Raw genomic sequence first — 9,512 nt, 5'->3', positions numbered from 1 at the left:
TCACCATCTTTCACTAATTCAATTTTTTTTTTAATTTTGTGATACTTTTGTATACACGAATATACACATGTGAAACAGGTGGCCTATGTGCCTTATACATATTCCAATATAATGCAGACTGTTTTAATACTCAAGATCTAACAAAACATTAATAACACTCTTGGTATCACCGAGCTTATTACGTCTATCAAAACTTTAAGTCATTCCGGATTTCATGACTTGGTTATCCCAACAATTCAAACTTTTCCAGAACTATATTGTGTTGCCTAAAGCGACTAAAGTAAATATCTGAAAGCTTTTCCACATGTGTGCACACAACAATGTTGCAAAGTAACACACTTATGGAATACGGATTATGAGATGTTTAGTACATGTAAATATATACCAAACGTAATATAATTGCTTTGAGTAGAATACGTCTCTCAGCACATACTTTGCAAATTGAAACTGGTCCATATCGAAATATGGTAAGAAATTAACGTCTGTGTAGAGTTTGCAACTCTGGTGACATAGAAAATAAATATCACTTTCTCTGAATTTGTCAAAATTTTCAAGCTTTAATAACTAGATTGATTTAAATGTTCTTCAAAAAAAGAAATCATCAGTATTCAAGATGACTAAATAAAATAATGCAACAAATATTAATGATTTAACATTGTTATGTAAATATGTACATGATGCTACACAATTTAGGAAACATTTTATATAATGTCTAAATTTGTAAACAGATCTATCCATTCTCTATATATATTGATACTACACTGCTATATTGCAGTGACCGCCAATATATTGTATTTCGTGTTATAATAATAAAGTTAATAAACGTTTTTTTTTTGTCCATTACAAATGTGATTATATTTAATGTCGACAGCGTTCACCTTCGGAAGGAACTACTCTTGCACCATTTCTAAATAATTATGTCATAGTAATATTGACGACAAGCCAGGTCTTTTATATTTTTTAAGTTGCATTTTTTCGTAGCAAGATTTTTAAATAGACATTATTTGTATACATGTTATATGGAAATACTCGCATGATCTGCCATGTATATATATATGTATGTACACTGTAGGGTCATTTAAAAAACACGCCTTCTTTAGTAAGAAGAGCTATAATCAATTTCCCATCAAAGTATTATCATGTACAAGGGCCTTACAGATGTCGATAAATCCTATCAGTGGAAGAAGGAAAATTTAACAAAACTTACTCTGATGCAGATGTGCAATAAGCAAAGTCCGTGTGTTTACAAAAATAGTAGATTATTCGAACAACTTTGGATAGGGTAGTTGACACAAATCTACCGCCATACAGAATTGGATAAACAGGTCATGATATGACTGAAACAAAGACTGTGATATACATATGATGGTATACCGATATGATTCAAATGGAACCGAGAAATTATGTTATAAGGTACATGCATGTTTATTTTTACTGTATTGATATAAAGGTACACAACCTGGAAAATATGTAATGATGATGTAAGGGAACACTCAGAGAAATGTATCTAGTGTTGTTTATGAATTAAATATAAGAAACAAAAGAATATTTTATTACTAACTCGAATAGTTGTTCAACTCAGCTTCTTACAACCATTTATAGTACAATTTAGTCAGTGACACAATACTGTTTACTCCAAGAGCAATTTATGGAATGTAGATTTTTTAAACCTTAGCCATGTTTTATTATCTTCATTCATTAATTTCCTGTTAAAGCGCACGATTGTTCAACATTTTCATAACGAGACCTTCTAACAGACTATAACAGTAGTTTTGCATTGTATTTCATTTTAATTTTATATTCAGTTGTTTTAATTGCCGTTGTCCAAGTGAAATGAAGAGTCAAAAAACTGGGTCCTTTAATTGCATGTCCTTCATTGACTGATAGGAACGAACCGGAAAATTCACAATTTAAAATATGGCTTACTTCATATCTGTGTAAACTCGTTAAACAAACTATATGTTACCAGTTGACTACCACTAGCGTTATACACAGTATAAGAGGTATCGTGTTATAGAGCATGCCTAAAGCGAGGGGACAATACCACTGGAATGTGACCCGTAATTTAAAGTACAACCTCAAAAGTCGTATACACATGTAAGTGTGTACACATGTCAGTGATATACCCATTGGAATTAGTTCAAAGCCATCGGTACTTAACTCCCCTTGATTTGAAGATATAAACCTTGGAATGATATGCGTGGTACAGGTTATTTACATGTCGTTTGTAATATTTGTATATAATATCATGTACGTTTATGTTGTACATGTCTGATGTTACGATTGCAGACTTTTTTTCATGGTATTTTTTTCACATCGTTGTGTACAATTGTACGGTAGAGAAAGATGTGAAAGCAGAGTTGAAATGAGACGGTCGCTTTTGTATCTTTTTGTACCAAAAAGCGGCCAAAACCAGCCACGGTATAGAAACATATGAAACGGCTCACATAGCCTGTCAATTAATATCCCGGGATGTCTGACTACTGGATGATCCAATCGTCATGTATACTGATATGGGCCAGCAGAATGGACAGTTGTCTCTTTTAAATTTTAAATGACATTTTATTTTTAAAATAACGTCTTTTATAATTTTTCAAGAGACGAATCATCTGAACTTACATTGTCAATGTATCCAATCTGCCTCAACCTCCCCAGTACAAGAAACTATAAATACCGATGAGGTCCGTTTTAGATTGATATTTTTCACTAGTGACAACATTTTCTTTTTCTGATTTGAATAATCAAAACCTTGAATACAAACGACAATGGGAAAAGTTAAAAGCTGATCAGGTATATATTGCTATAGCAATGTAGAAAACATAATATCTAACAGCATTTTCAATACGTCGGGCAGTTGCCAGGTACTGACCGTAGGCCGGTGGGTTTTCTCCGGGTACTCCGGCTTTCCGCCACCTCCAAACCTTGCACAACATTAAATGACACTGGCTGTTAATAAGGACGTTAGACAGAAATAAACCAAATCAAAAGCATCTTACCAAATGTATTTCACTCGTGGGGCTAATATTTTGATATTTTTACGATTGCGCAAATATCGAAATATTATCCCCACTCATAAAATATAGTTGGCTTTACTGAAGACACTGTTAGATACTATCTATGTCTCTAAAATGGAAATGACGACATTATACAGGATTGGTTTGATAATTGTTAGCCATAAGGTGCACTCCAAAACATACACTATAGTTTCGACTCGATTTGTGTCCTCAGAAGTGATTAATACACTTTGCGGCTTGTTGTGACGGTATTATCAAACCTTTACTATTCAGGGTCAGCTCTGGTCATCGTGTTGGATAACGACATTCTGATGTTCTGTTGGTACAGTTTTTCACATCTTTTTGTACCACAGAAACTTTTTATTTCATGGTACACTTTTTTTTTTACTTCTTTTGGTATCAAAGAATGTACAAAAAGAAATTAAAAAAAAGTGTAACGCGGTACATAACCTTTCACATCATTTTGGCGGCTGATACCGGCTATCTGTACATACACATCTGAATGTAAGCTGTAGTTCTTCCTAAATTGTTTATGATCTTTCTGTAACGCATATAGTACAAAATGATTTGAATTTTAACATTTTTTATACCATTGTATACACTTGTCTATGGTACAAAAAGATGTGAAAAAATTTGAAAGGATACTTTCTTTTTGATCCGAAATTATTACATCGGAAAAAAATGGTTTAACATGCAGTTGTGGATAAAACCGAACATTACCGAGTACATGGTTTTGATTTTGGTTTAAGTTGTATTTGTTTAACGTCATATTTAAGGACGACCTCCCGTATTTGTGATATGCATGCGTGTGGTGAGTGCGTATCTGTGTTTTGGGAGGCGACGGTATTTACGTGTTAAGTCTCCTTGTGATAGACCCGAACTTTTGCTGATTATTAGTGCTACCTCACTGAAGCATACTGCCGAAAACACCCAGCAGGATACCCCACCTGGTCACATTATACTGACAAACAAGTTGTCACACTCCCAAAATTCTGAGTGCTAAGCAAAAATAGCAACTACAGTTTTTAAAGACGCTGGTATATCTCGGCTAGGTAACAGAACCCAAAGCCTTCCTCACCGGGGCGAATGTTCAACTGAAGACCAAAAGTGAGGCAATGCCAAGGGCGACATTAGGAAGAAGAAAGTTGTTCGGAGAGAAGAGACAAGATAAGATCCCAAATTTAGTCGCCTCTTCTGATCATGCAATGGGAACAGCAAGTACAATTCGTTCGCCCTACCTGCAAGGCAGCCAAGTACATGGAGAACAAAAGTTATTTCCATAAAGATGCAGACTACGTGCGAAAAAAACATAAAATGGAGTGGTGCAGCATGGTGATGATATTGGTATTTTATTATTACCACGCTTATGAATTGATATTCCGAATGTGTAAATATTACCTACATAAAAAATAGACAGGATTGAAAATATACATGACATTATGGAAGAGGCGCTGTCATGTTGCTAGTTTTCGATTGATCTCTAACAATAGACCAAACATGTTTCTAATGAAATCTTATTGAGATAAGGATTTGTCATCACTTCAGAAACTTTAATAGCTAGAGGGGCCATAATAGCTTTGTCGGTTAGAGCGCAGGTCCGTGTAAGTTCGTGATTCTCGGAAAAAAAACTGACAAACGGGCCGGTCTGTGCTGTCGTTGCTGTGTTCATGGGCAAAACACTTAATTGTTCTAGATGGCATACGATTTGTACACGACTGTACACTTTTATAATCTGAAACCAATAAACATAGAATTTTTTTCTATTTCTTGATCAAAAGTGATTGATATCAGTTGGCACAGAGGTTCCACAACGAGTTGTTGTTGTATCTGGTATCAAGTTCCCTCAAGTAAGTTATTTTTCAAAAGTTAATTTTATCAAGTGTTTGTTTGTTTGTTTTTGTTTAACGTCTTATTAACAGCCAGTGTCATTTAAGGGCGTGCCAGGTTTTGGAGGTGGAGGAAAGCCGGAGTACCCGGAGAAAAACCACCGGCCTACGGTGAGCACCTGGCAACTGCCCCGCGAAGGTTTCGAACTCGCAACCCATTGATGGAGGGCTAGTGTTTAAGTGTCGGTAGACATTATCTACTCTTCCACCGCGGCCCCTAGATGGCATACGACGAGCTTCAGTATGTTATTCGATACGGAAGTCACTTACTGCTACAGGGAGACCCCTCCTCAATATGACACTTGTGTTTGGTTGCTAGATATTTTAATAAACAAAGTGAAGTATATGAGCTAATTGTAAATGAGTTGGCTTAAAATATGGTGATGAGATTGTGACGTTTATATATTGAAGATCCTCCTATGATTTTTGCCTTTATCCATCATCAAATTAAAATAACGATGTATCTATCTGTAGTTATTTAGTACGAAAATCGGTTTTTTGTTTGTTTGTTTTAATCTATTTTTATTTAAGGCCGTATACGTTTGTTATATCGGACTGTGTTTTCTCAATTGACATAGGCAGGGTTAAAAGGTCACGTGACCACACTGTAAAACATTGTAAACAGTGAGATATTATTTCATTTTTAAATTAGCATAAATTGATCTCCTTCGCGTCCATTCGAATGAAAGTTTATTTGAGGTGTTTGACTAACGAGGTCAATATCTTAACATTTTCTTTTGTATTTCACATATGTTGTTTGCTGATTATGGTAGTAAATACACAATAAACTGGTTTTATAATAATTACTTTTGCATTTGTTTATATTGAACATCATTTTTGCTTTTATATGTCTTAAAAGTAAATGTACCTTGTCGATGATTTCCTCTGTAATAATTTAGCACATATATTGATTATTAATATCTAATATATAATGCCACTGTGTTGTTTGATATGGTTCACATGTTTAACAACAGTGTATAAATGTATACATATATACTCAGAAGATGAAATACAATAAAAATCGTCGTTAAATGATTTATATAATTTGTTGTGATCAGTACAATGTATTTACTTGCAATTTAAATTAAAATAACATGCGCTTAACTTGATAAACTTACTATGTTGTTCTTTATTGTCTTTACCTCATTCTATAAATCCAAATCCTTAAGCTATGTTAAGTGACAAACTGTCTTATGTAACTTTGTTGACCGGTTCCATTGAGAAATTTGTAAACGTATACAACCGGTTATCACTGCAATGCTTAAACATAGTGCATCCAATGTTGTATTCTTTATGATTAATGACGATGAACATCATCGACAATCATCATTTTCAAGATGTGAAAACATATCTGAAAGTGATAAAGAACGGAGTCAAAGTAGAATTCAGTGAGGATAATTTAGAACGGAAAGGGAACCCATCATCACACCAACTCATGCATGGAAGTGGGATGGAACTGTTTAGTCCTTTTAAATCACTTATTTGTCATAAACTACACGTCGTCCGCTGTAAAGACAGTGTTATTGTGCTACAGGTAGTGAGCAGGGGGAGTGGATGGCATGTTCACTTTAATACGTAGAAGATCATTTGCTCATACGACTTTATTTACATTCTAAGTGCTGATTCTTGTCTATATACTTGTATACATAACAATGGACATGTCTAGCTTGTGTTTGTAAGCCAATGATAACAAAGCGGGGAGGAGCCTGAAGACTGGCGTAAATAAACAGGTAGCCGTGAGGCTTTTCAACACCAATCACCTCCGCTCGAGTTGATCCGGCAGTAATATAGATTGCAGACATGGTAGATAAAACGTGCCTAAACGTGGTAAACAATAACACTGGAATGTGACCGGTAATTTAAAGTGCAGCCACACTCGTCATACACATGTAGCTGTGTACACCTTTTTGTTTATTTTAGTGTTATTTCATTCCATTCCCTAGCTAGTGGTTCTCTATTTTATTGTTGGCTCTTGGGAGCTTCAAACTAGTTGAGGAGTAGAGATATCATTCAAACGCTATTTTATTAACACAGGCTACAGAAAGTATTATATGCGATATGCAAATTGCCTTTTTGGAGATCATGTTAAAGACAAAGTAAATGTTGGGTTTTTTTGCATCTGAACCTTGGTGTATCAACCAAAACGTTAACACTTATTATGTAGAACATGATTTGTGACTCCTGTGATAAATTTTGGATGCTGAGGGAAACAATTATCACTACAGGAGTGGTCCAAGATGATAGAAATATTGGTGTTTCGTGATCGGCTTGCTAAAAACATGAAACGTATTACATTTTTTTGTAAAATTAGCAGATATCATATCCAAAATTACAGCGAATAATTGTGTTATTGGTTTTGTATCTTATTTCCGACTGTGAGTAAACGAACATGAATTCAAACGTAATATCATTTTCTCTTACGAAAATAATCTCAACAAGCTTCCGTATGTTACAGTATGTATATATTACACAATTGATGAAATACTTGTTTGAGGTATGGGACTATATGTATATCTTCGGGTACAGACGGGCAGTATATGTTGTTATCAATATATGGACACATAAACGGTAGTCCATTCCTCTTATTGCACTCTACGATTAGATATCAGTAGAGCACTGCGTATTGGCGAACTTTATTGATATATGTTATGAGTCAGAAAATCAATATCAAGCCCATAAACATGTCTTTGCTGTGAAAAATAAACGTACAGTACATTATTTATCAATGTAAAATAATTTAGTAAGCTATACATGATATATTGAATTACCATGGCAACCCATACGCTTTAATCTTTCAACGTATTTTTATAAGGAATACGTAGTTTTATGTGCATAGGACATGCCATGAATGGATATTTGTTTACAGATAAAATAGTAGTATGAATGTATCACTATTTCTGAGTGTTTTGGATGAATAATCTTACTTTATATCTATATATAGAGAAACGCATTGCATATTTTAACTGCATTGCTCTATACATGTTTAAAACTTAGTTTGTTTTTTATTGTGCTATCTGAATACTGATATCAGTAAGGTGGTTATTCTACAATCACATTTTTAATGTATTAAATATAACATAATTAACTACCATTAACAATTTCACAACGTCGAAAAAAATGCTGGCAATATAACGGGCTTTTGTTACCAGGATTTCGTTCAGAGTGAAAGTACTAAAGGAGCATTTCTTGTTTATTTTATGATTATAATTATACAAATTATACAATAGTTTTGAGTTTCTTCGTCCCATACAAAGAAAGAAAATAGTCTACGGAAAAAAAAACTGTATAGATCTCTGATGACAGAAATTCACTTAACTTTAAAACAATAACACTTTCAAAATATAAATGAGAGTAGATATATCAATATAAAAACGCAAACTACTCAAACAGCAATATGACTAATATCAGCTAGGTCTGATTTATAAATACGTAAAAATCACACATAAAAATGCAACAAGCTAACTGGAGTAAACGTTATCGGGCACCAACGGATGGTATAATTGATATTTAACATCAGTTATCTTCGGAGGATTTTTTTGTATCCAGTTTCCTTCATTTTTCTGATCCCGCGGTTGAAGCCAATAGGCATCCTACTTTATTGCAATATTGTGTTTAATAAAACCCGACCATAATATGTATGTCCTGTTTTGTGTTTTGTTTTGCTGGATTTCTATTGATAATAAAAATAATTTCGTTAAAATGATTCAATCCATCATATGAAGGCCATACTTCTGTTACACGTTGTGTTTACAGTTTAATCTAAGATCGTTAGATTTCTGTCCCTTAGCTGATTAGATGTATTTTAGAGTTACATCCCGTCGGGACCCTCTCACCCTGGCCAGATGGCGCTTAGATTGCCACCCGATATATATCCGGGCTGGATTTCGACTGTCTCATACAAAACCAAAACTGAAAGTTTTTTTGCTTATATTCTCATCAATAGCTGTTTTCTGGTAAATAAAATATAATACACATTGCTATATCATATTAAATTTATCAAACTCGTTAAACAATATGATATCCAACGAATCTTAAGCAAATTATTGAACTCGTTTAATAAATAAGCAAAACCACCCATATGTGTTGATCTGTCGAGTCGGATCGCCCGAGTTTCTTGCGCGGAGGAAAATATCACGAGTGTGCGGAGCACACGAGTGATATTTTTCCTCCGCGCAAGAAACGAGGGCGATCCGACTCGACAGATCAACACATATGGGTGGTTTTGCTTTTATCACATACCTTTATTAATTACAACTTTCCTTAATTATGGAATCCATTTGCGGTTTCAAGTGGCGTCACATCACTATGTATTATTTTCGTTTTCAATGAAGAAAAAAAATCGTCATATCGTCAACTCGTCATCATTATAGTTCGTCAACTGATTAAAAGTGTAGGCCTAGTTGACAGATCTAGGCAGTTTACACTTGATCAATATTTTTGTACTGATATTAACTCCCTTCTGTTTTCAAACTGAAAATGTAAAGGAAAATCACAGCACTAATTGATGCGAAATCATTTATTTTCAATCAGATATATTTTAATAAATTCTCCCAACTGTCAGTGAAAGTGTTCGGCATTTAATTATGATTTAAAATACAACATCGTTTACTTC

The sequence above is a fragment of the Pecten maximus genome, chromosome 4 (assembly GCF_902652985.1).
Source record: "Pecten maximus chromosome 4, xPecMax1.1, whole genome shotgun sequence".
NCBI classification, from domain to species: domain Eukaryota; kingdom Metazoa; phylum Mollusca; class Bivalvia; order Pectinida; family Pectinidae; genus Pecten; species Pecten maximus.
Note: the sequence above shows the minus strand (reverse complement) of the source record.